The sequence below is a fragment of the Gopherus evgoodei genome, chromosome 7, assembly GCF_007399415.2.
Source record: "Gopherus evgoodei ecotype Sinaloan lineage chromosome 7, rGopEvg1_v1.p, whole genome shotgun sequence".
Classification (NCBI taxonomy): Eukaryota; Metazoa; Chordata; order Testudines; family Testudinidae; genus Gopherus; species Gopherus evgoodei.
The window spans coordinates 106041823-106051435 of NC_044328.1; the positions used below are offsets into that span (position 1 = coordinate 106041823).

The 9613-nt window shown below is 39.4% G+C and overlaps 1 protein-coding gene across 1 annotated transcript in view; it reads right to left on the minus strand.

The window, feature by feature from the left end:
- DNAH12 (dynein axonemal heavy chain 12) overlaps positions 1 to 6867 on the minus strand; it is a 167079-nt gene extending 160212 nt beyond the window's left edge. Inside the window, 1 exon segment of the mRNA XM_030570491.1 lies at positions 6691 to 6867. The gene's annotated coding sequence lies outside the window, so the exon portion shown is untranslated.
- Positions 6868 to 9613: the final 2746 nt, after the last annotated feature.

A 9613-nucleotide genomic window follows, 5' to 3' on the forward strand; every position in this document is an offset into this window, starting at 1 on the left:
TACAAAAGAAAATAACTGGAAATGGTGAATGTGACTCTAAATGCTACATGAACAACTTGACATACTATTATTTTTGTCTCAACCGATCTGTAAGTGAAAATCTTGGTTTTGGGAAAGGCTTCCAGATAAGGGCTTCTAGTAAATACGGTAGACCTGACTCATCTCTGGCTTTTGCTGGTGGCCCTGCTTTTCATTCTGTCCTTCAGGTTTCCAACTTGTCAGCTACATCTCTGGATTTTCATGATCGGGCATCAACATTTTTTTCACTCTCTCCTGAATAGGCAGAGTGATGCTGGTAAACTAGGTCACATCAGGGCCACAGCCCAGTTAATTTGTGTGTTAGTATCAAAAGCAACTGTTAGATATAAGAACGTATTCAGGCCAATTTACTTGCTATTAGGATAGAGCAAAGTAATTGCTGAATGTATACTGGTGTATTCAGATGTTTAAACCTCATGACAGCTAATAGGTCATTACTGTATTATATTCCTGTTATAACATAACAGCAAACATTTACTGTAACTAAATTACCTATCAAAGAAATCTTTGTGAAATGCTAATGAAGAACATAAGGACTTTAACAGAAAATGCTAATTTCAAAGCAAATGATCATTCTGTGTGATGATCCAGGGCAAAGACTCTGAATGCCTTCCTTACTATCAGTCATCAAAGAAAAAGCCCATGTGAGAACAGACACTGTCAGCTGGCTTACAGTGTAAAGGAGCTGTAAATATGAATTCATGAAAAGATCCTTAATCTCCGGACTGCTAGGATTCTAACGGGGCAGAAAAACTAAACAAGAAGACAGAGATCCCCAGAGTTAATCTGAATAGTCATGGAAAAAACTTTTGGGAAACTGGCAGTTTATTAATCACTACCACCATTTGGAATTACAAACTGTGATTTACCTGTAATTATATTTTACCTGCTTTAAATTCTCATTCTTTTTTCTTAACTAACAAACCTATAGTTAGTTTGCTACAGAATTGGCTGCCAGTGTTGTCTTTGATGTAAGATCGGGAGTACCAACTGATTTGGGGTAAGTGACTGGTGTTCTGGGACTGGGAGAAATCTGACAGGGTGTTCTTTGGTGCTCCTGCTATGGTCAGAAAACAGAAGGGATTTGTAAAGTTCCTCAAATATCAAATTGGCTGCCTGACAATCAAATTTCACTGTATCATCCATCAAGAAAACCTGTGTGCTAAAATTTCTAATTTAGAGCTTAATAATGTGATGAATACAAGTGGTGCGAATTGTGAATTTCCTTGTTGCTCCACCTGCTTTGACTCTTAGACAGTTTCAAGCACTACTAGATTAGATGGACGGTGCTTATAACGACATTCTACTTCACAGCAACATTTGGTGGCTAAGTCGTGGCAAGGTTTTGGTGCGCTTTGTAAACTGTTTTGATGCAATCAAGGCCTTTTTGTCGGAAAAAGGACAAAACTACCCTGAACTGGATGACGACAAATGGCTGTGTAAGCTCAGGTTTCTAACTGACACTACTGTTCACCTAAACAAACTCAACCTCTGTCTCCAGGGTGCAGGGGAAACAGTTTTGGATCTTTATGAAACCTGAAGGTATTTGTTGTAAAACTAGCAGTTTTTTCTCGGGATATTCGAACTTCGACTTTCCACTACTTCCAACACATAAAAGAGCTATCGACATGTTACACTGTCAGTGTCAATGAGATTGGAATGTATATGCAAGAACTGGAATAAGAATTTTCTGACAGATTTCAAGATTTCCAGAGATTTGGCCCAATGCTTTCTTTTCTAATTAAACCTGAAAAGTTCAACAAAAGCGACTTGGATTTGTCTGTAATTCAGTGGATGGGCGCTGAAGATTTCAAAATGCAGCCCATTCAGTTAAAAGGCTCAGAACTGTGGGCATCAAAGTTTGGAGATCTGCAGAGTGCACTTGAAACTACTGAGAGAGATCCTGGGGTCTGTATTCTGACCTGCTGGATGTCCCTACCAATGAAATTTAACTGTTTGAAGAAAATCGTGTTTGCAATGCTTTCAGCATTTGGATCCACATACTTGTGTGAACCGGTACATTCACACATGAAATCTGTCCTCGGTCCCTCTCAGAGCCAGTTAACAACTCATCACTCAGAAGCCTGTGTGCAGCTTAAAGTATCCAAATACGTGCCAGACACTGGAAAACTCAGCAAGGAAAAGCAAAGCCAAGGATCCCACTAAACTGATAGGATCTGCATTTTAATTGAATTTTAAATGAAGCTTCTTAAACATTTTAAAAACCTTATTTACTTTACACACAACAATAGTTTAGTTATATAATATAGAATTATAGAGACAGACCTTCTAAAAATGTTAAAATGTATTACTGGCATGCAAAACCTTAAATTAAAGTGAATAAATGAAGACTTGGCACACCACTTCTGAAAGGTTGCCGACCCCTGGTCTAAAAGATACCATCAGATATGCTTAATTTTGCAGTTCTCAAACTGTGGATTTTTGTCTCCAGAAATAACATGCTTGTTAACAGCAAAAATGTTTTTAAATAAATAAATAAATAATTTATAGAGGTGAGAAATAACAGACCTCAACCCTATTGTCCCTCTGCAAATTTGTGTACACAGAGTCAATCCCTTATCTCTTTCTAAAAGTGCAAAGTTTCAAAAAGTTCAATAAATAGAAGATTGTTGACACCGGAATAGATCTGGACAAAAGAATAAGTCTGGAGATAAATGTGAGAAGGGAGGGACAAGTAATAGAAACAAAAGTGAAACTGTTTTGAGCAGCATATTCCAGAAGTCTTGAGATCTTTCTGAATGTAGCCTTCATTGATTTGAGATCTATCATACCATTCTTTCATTAGAAGGGAAAACCTACAATGGCAGCAGGCCGTAAAAGAGACTCAGTTTGGGAATAAGAACCATTCAAGAAATATATGTTTGCTGATGATGTTTTAAAGAAAGTCACACCAATGAACTGGTGGAAGTCACTTAAGCACTTGGATTCAGAGACTAATGAAGTAATAATCTCACTTTTAACAGCAGTATCTTCTTCTTCCAGTGTAGAAAGAATATTTTCTTCCCTTGGACTAATTCATTCCAAATTGAGAAATTGTTTGGGACCTGAAAAAGCAGGAAAGCTTGTTTTTATTTTCCAGATTATGAACAAACAGGAAAATGAAGGTGAAGATGGCTGAGTTAGTTGCATAAGCCAATATTTTAAGTAAGTATCTCATGTTGACCTGGCTGACATAGTTGATTTAATTTTTGTTTCTTTTTAAAATATTTTATTTAACTATTCTAGTTAAAAACAATTTTAACAAAAAAGAAACCTGATTAAAAAAAACTTGAATGTTTAACTACATTCATATGCTTGTTTTGTTAAAACATTATATGTTTGCTGTTGAAGAAAAGAATCCAGAATACATAATGTTGTTTTAGTTAATAAAACAATTTAAATGTCTGTCTGGTGATGTTCTCTTCCTAATATAGCATGGCAAGAAAATCCTCCAAATATTAATGATTAACCTGTTGAATTGGAGATCATTCACCTCCCAATTACTTCATAAATATCTGCTTCAATTACCTTTGGTAAATGAAATAACCAATTATTCATTTTCTGATATAGCTGTAAAACGAATCTGAAAAGTTTTGAAAATAAATCACTTAAAAATGTGTAGTGTGTACCTTCTAAAAATGAAAATGTATCTGAGTTGTGAAGAATATGTATTAAGGTTATAACAACCAACAAGAATGCACTTTTATGTAGAAATCCATGATTAAACGGAGTCTTCCTGACTAGTGAATTAAATCATGATTTACATCAATTTGATTTAAATCATATCCACTCTGCTTGAAAGAGACTAACTGCAGATTTATGCAGTTTTTCAGGGGATATCATTACCTGGTTGTAATGGACTATTTTTCCAAGTACCTAGAAATAACGTACTAGGAAGACATAACATGTCACAGTGTTATTGAGAACCTGAAGTGCACTTTTGCTCTCTTTGGTATTCTAGACCAACTATTGACAGACAACAAACCACAATTTACTACAGAAGAGTTTAAGTCATTCCAAATGAAATATAATTTGGACCATATTACTAGCAGCCCACATTTGCACAAGTGAAGGGGGAGGCTGAAAGACCTGTACAGACAGCCCCAAAAAAACTCTACAGCAGGAAGATCCATTCCTTGCTCTTCTGAACTACAGATCAACACTGATAACAGCTACTGGATGTAGTCCAGCACAACTCCTGACAATTCAGAAGACAATTCAGAACTACTGTTTCAACTCTGGGAAAGAACCTAGCTCCAAGGTGGCCATACATGAAGATAGTATCAAAATAAAAAGCCAAAAAGAACTTATGACACTTTTATAATAGATGTCAGTTAGAGAACTGCCTGGCATAGAACCTGGTGACTGTCACACCTGATGAAGGAAAAAAATGGACAACTCCAGCTGCTGTAAAGAATTCATCACCCAACTCATACATGATGAAACCAGCTACGGAGAGTTCAACAGAAACTACAGACATCTTCAGTTTGTGCCTCAGAACGATCAACAGAGCAAACTGTACAGGTGGTAGATGCAGAACAAGATGATGATGACTCAAAGATTCCATACTGACCACAGCCCGTCATTGCAACTAGTGGATGACCAAATTGTTTGGGTTGTGTAATTAGAAATGATTCAGAGACAGTACAATTCAGAGATATTTAACAGACTGAGCTATACTGAACTTTAAAGATAGCAGAAGAGTGTAAATTTTGTAAATGGTAGGAACGTAAAACTTAAAAGTGGGGAAAAAGAATGTTAAACTACATTCTAGAGTTCAGCCACTATGTGGCGCCATATACAATATACCTTACTGAAGCGCACACCTGCAGTTCCTGACAATGCATGATTAAATGATCTTATAGTGACGCATCCTTGGTGTATTTCTCTGAGAAGGAAGCTCTGTAGGCACTGGCCGTTCATATCTGGTATATGAGGTTGACATGCAACCTACTGTGTACAAGGTGTACATGACATCTGCCAATACTGATGTTTACTTACACAAACGTAGACTATTTATTTTCTTTTTTTAGCAAGTAAATTTAAAAGACAGCAAGACAGACAGGCAGACGCTAACTAGCTTCCTTGGAACTGGTTGTGCCGCTGCCTCAGCATATCCAATTCATGCCAACCTAAGAGCAAAAGTGAGGGTCCTGAATTCTGATGCTCTGCTTCTACACACATGCCTGTCAGCACCATGCCAACTTTGCTTGTATGTTATACTTTTCTCCAATCCTTTGTTTTTTACCCACTTTTAGATTGTAAACTGTTCAAGGCAGGGACTCTGTCTTCTCATTTGTGCCTATACAAAACTAATCACACACACACACTGCTGGCCTCACAGTGAAAATCAAGCTATACATAGTTAAACAAAATATGCTGCAATATTTTGAAGTCAGGGGATCCAATGTAATTGGTTTACTAGTCTGCACATTTAATGCCCATTTTGCATACCCTACAGCCTTGTGCTCCACAATTTACAGAGCATGCAAAATCTAAAATAGAGTATAAACGGGTGGCAAGAGTCTGCTGATCCACTGTTAGCCCACAGCATAAAATTGACTGAAATTCTGCTGGTTCACTGTACCAGATGTCTGATTAACTTCATCCAAGCTATAAAGCAGTGGCTCTCAACCTTTCCAGACTACAGTACCCCTTTCAGGCATCTGATTTGTCTTGGTACCCCCAAGTTTCACCTCAGTTTAAAACTACTTGCTTACAAAACCAGACATAAAAATACAAAAGGGTCACAGCATGCTAGTACTGAAAAATTGCTTACTTTCTCATTTTTACCATGTAATCATAAAACAAATCAATTGGAATTTAAATATTGTACTTACATTTTCAGTGGATAGTATATAGAGTAGTATAAACAAGTCATTGCCTGTACAAAATTTTAGTTTTTACTGACTTTGCTAGTGCTTTTTATGTAGCATATTGTAAAACCAGGCAAATATCTAGATCAGTTGATGTACCCCCTAGAAGACCTGGGCATACCCCCAGGGGTTCATGTACCCCTGGTTGAGAACTACTGCTATAAAGGATGTGAAAGTGGCTCTTTAGGGAGAAGAAATTAAGACACAGGAGGTCCTAGAGATAAACCCTGGGGAAAGCAAAACTCAGAGACACAGATTAGACTGGGCTTTATGTTGTAAAAAACAAAGCCAAGCCACAGGATGGTGATGGGTGAATTTGGACAGTAACTCCAGGGCTAAGTGTTCTAACCAGGATAGGGAAGAGACTCAAGCTATGGAGAGGAGGAGAAACAACTCTGATGACATGAAATACAGCATTAGGATTTCACTGCAGGATGAAGCAGTAAAAGAAGCTAGACTATAATGGAGTAAGCTCTTGGGCAGGCACAAATTCAGCCTTAAAAGCAGAATTGGAAATGCAGAAAGTTATCATCAAAGCACATTGATATAAAACCAACGTCCCCTATTCCCCTCTCACGTTTCCCCCATATAAAGGTCTGTAACAGTCCCTGTCCCCTGCCACGGGGAAGGCAGCACGGCCCCCCCATTTACTGCTGCCCCAGCGCCAGGCCCTGGGGAGGGCAGCACCGCCTGTCACAGCCCCTCACGCGCTCCCTGCCGGGAGGGCGGCACAGCAGAGGAAGGAGGGGATGGTCCTGTCCCTCCCCCTCCTCACCTCGCTCCGCTGCCTGGGCCCCAGAAGAGGCCGGGGGGTCGTTGTCCCTACAGGGGCAAACGGGACCAGAGCGGGCCCCGGCGGTTGCAGCAGCGGCGGCTGCTCCTTGCTCCTCCGAAGGCCGCGCTCGCTGCCAGGATCAACAACGCGGTTGCCATGGCGACAAGTGCAGGGCCGTTCCCTCAGTGGCGGCTCGAGAGTAGAGAGCGAGCGGCCTCCCCCTTCAGCCAGCGGCAGCTCGCGTCGTGCTTGTTACCGGAGCCGGGCGTGGGGGGCGGTGAGGGGAGAGGCCATGAGAGACGCCGGGGGAGCGGAATCAGACGTGCGCCAGCTGTGACTTTGTTGCTAAATACGTGCATACAGAATGTGCCAGCTCCATGCAAATTATTGGGATTCAGCATCTTCGTCCAACCCCTAAGTTTGCAGCTACTTCAGGCGATCCCATGCCTGCAAAGCTCCTTTATGCCTAAAGAACGAAGAGTACTTATAGCACCTAAGGCCTGGTCTACACTGTGGGGGGGAGAATCGATCTAAGATGCACAACTTCAGTTATGCTAGTCGTGTAGCTGAAGTCTAAGTATCTTAGTTCAACTTACCTGGCCGTCCTCATGGCGGTGAGTCGACTACTGCAGCTCCCCCCTCAATTCCGCTTACTACTCCTGCTGAGGTGGAGTATGGGCGTTGATTCGGGGATCGATTTACACAATAAATTGATCACTGATAGAATGATTACTACCTACCGATCCGGCGGGTCGCATTAACGTAGCCTTAGAGACTAACACATTTATTTGGGCATAAGCTTTCGTGGGCTAAAACCCACTTCATCAGATGCATGCAGTGCAGATGCATGTAGAAGCCCTCTACACCAACATTCCACACAAAGATGGACTACAAGCTACCAGGAACAATATCCCCAATAATGTCACATTTGCATACTGGACACCATTAAATTAGGCTTGAATAAAAACTATGTTCCCATGCTAATTTTTCCCCTACTGTTACTCACATCTTCTTGGAAACTGTCTGAAATGGGCCATCCTAATTATCACTACAAGTTTTTTTTTCCTGCTGATAATAGCCCACCTTAATTGATTAGTCTCATTAGAGTTGGTATGGCAACTCCCATTTTTTCACGTTCTCTGTGTATGTATATATCTTCCTACTGTATTTTCCACTGCATGCATCCGATAAAGTGTTTTTTAGCCCATAAAAGCTTATGCCCAAATAAATTTGTAAGTCTCTAAGGTGACTCCTCATTCTTTTTGCTGATACAGACTAACATGACTACCACTCTGAAATCTGTCTTTATGCCTAAAGATTCTTAAATAAGCCTCACCTAGAGAGAGAACAACCTGTGTACAGCCTTCTGTGCTCTACTCGTTTCACTATTGTTGAGTTTCCGGGGGATGTACTTACACCTCTGTATCCTACATACACAAATACTGTGATTTTACGTAATTCAGTTGATTTCACAACATATTCAACTCTGTTCAGACAAATAAGTGTCAATGCACTCAGACTGGAGTATATAGTAGAGATGTTCACTAATGATTAAACTGACAAAGAGAATGTACCTTTTCCATACAAATGTGAATGTATTAAATAATCATTAAGAACCAAAATATTAGATATCTGGGTCCCAAAATACTAGGAGTCTGAAAATGATTTTCACGCACTCTTGATATCATTCATAGGACAAGGGCTTTAACTCTATTTAAACAGTTTAATTTTAGGACCTGATCTTGCCAATATTGAAGCATGCAAGCCCAAATCCTGCAATGAACTGCATGACTAGATCCCTAAAGCTAACACAGATGCTAGGGATGAGGTTTCACTTAATGCTGAATCAGGACTTTATATGGGTATTGAGAGTTTTTCAGCTTTGCATTACAATATATTACTCTAATATATTAACTCTAATAAAATACATAATCAACTTTATTTTTATTCAGAGAAGAAGGATGATCCAGTGGCTAGGGTGCTAACCTGGGACCTAGAAAAGCCAGGTTCAGTTTCCTGCTCTGCCACAGTCCTATTGCATGACCATGGTCAAACCACTTAAACCTGGTTTACACTTAAAGTTTCTGCCAAAATATGTTGGTTAGAAGCACGAAAAAAATCTAACCAAAATAGCTATGCCAGTAAAAGCCCTAGAGCAGATTGTTAAACTGGCAAAAAAAAGTCTTTATTTTATTTAGGAAATTGGTAAAAGTTATACACGCAAACCCTTTCTAGTGCAGACAAGGCATAAGTCTCTGCTGCAGATCCTCAAAGGTATTTAGTCACCTAATTCCCATTGACCAATGGGAATTAGCTACCTAAAGACCTTTGAGGATCTGTGCCTCAGTTTCCTATCAATACAATAGGGATAACAATACTGGATCATTGTGAGGATAAATTAATAAAAAAAGAAAGATTGTGGGGTTGCTATATAACTACATCAGATAGTTGTTCTTACTGCTAACTTCCCCAGTAAAGTTAACAAAACCACAAACTAGACCTTTGATCTAGGGAAGTGATGAAACTTACCAAGGACCCACTATAATAACAACAGTCATATCTAGTTCTTATACTGCTTTTCATCATTAGATCTCAGAGCACTTTACCAAGAAGCTCAGGATCATTCCCTCCTATTTTACAAATAGAGAAACTGAGGCACAGAGAAGTGAAATGACTTACCTAAGGTCTTCTTGACCTTCCAATGCCTCCCTATGAGCAGACTTTAACAATCACACAGAGGAAGCTACAGGACTGAGGTCTTAGTCGTAATTATGAAGTTAAATTCAATATTATAAATGACTAACACTTTTCTAAAATGGCTTTTTATCTTTTGTTCAATAAACATGAAACATTCTGAACCAGATTAAGTAGAAAATAAATCCAAACCTCAGACATCAATGACATGTATAGTGTGTTATGCTAA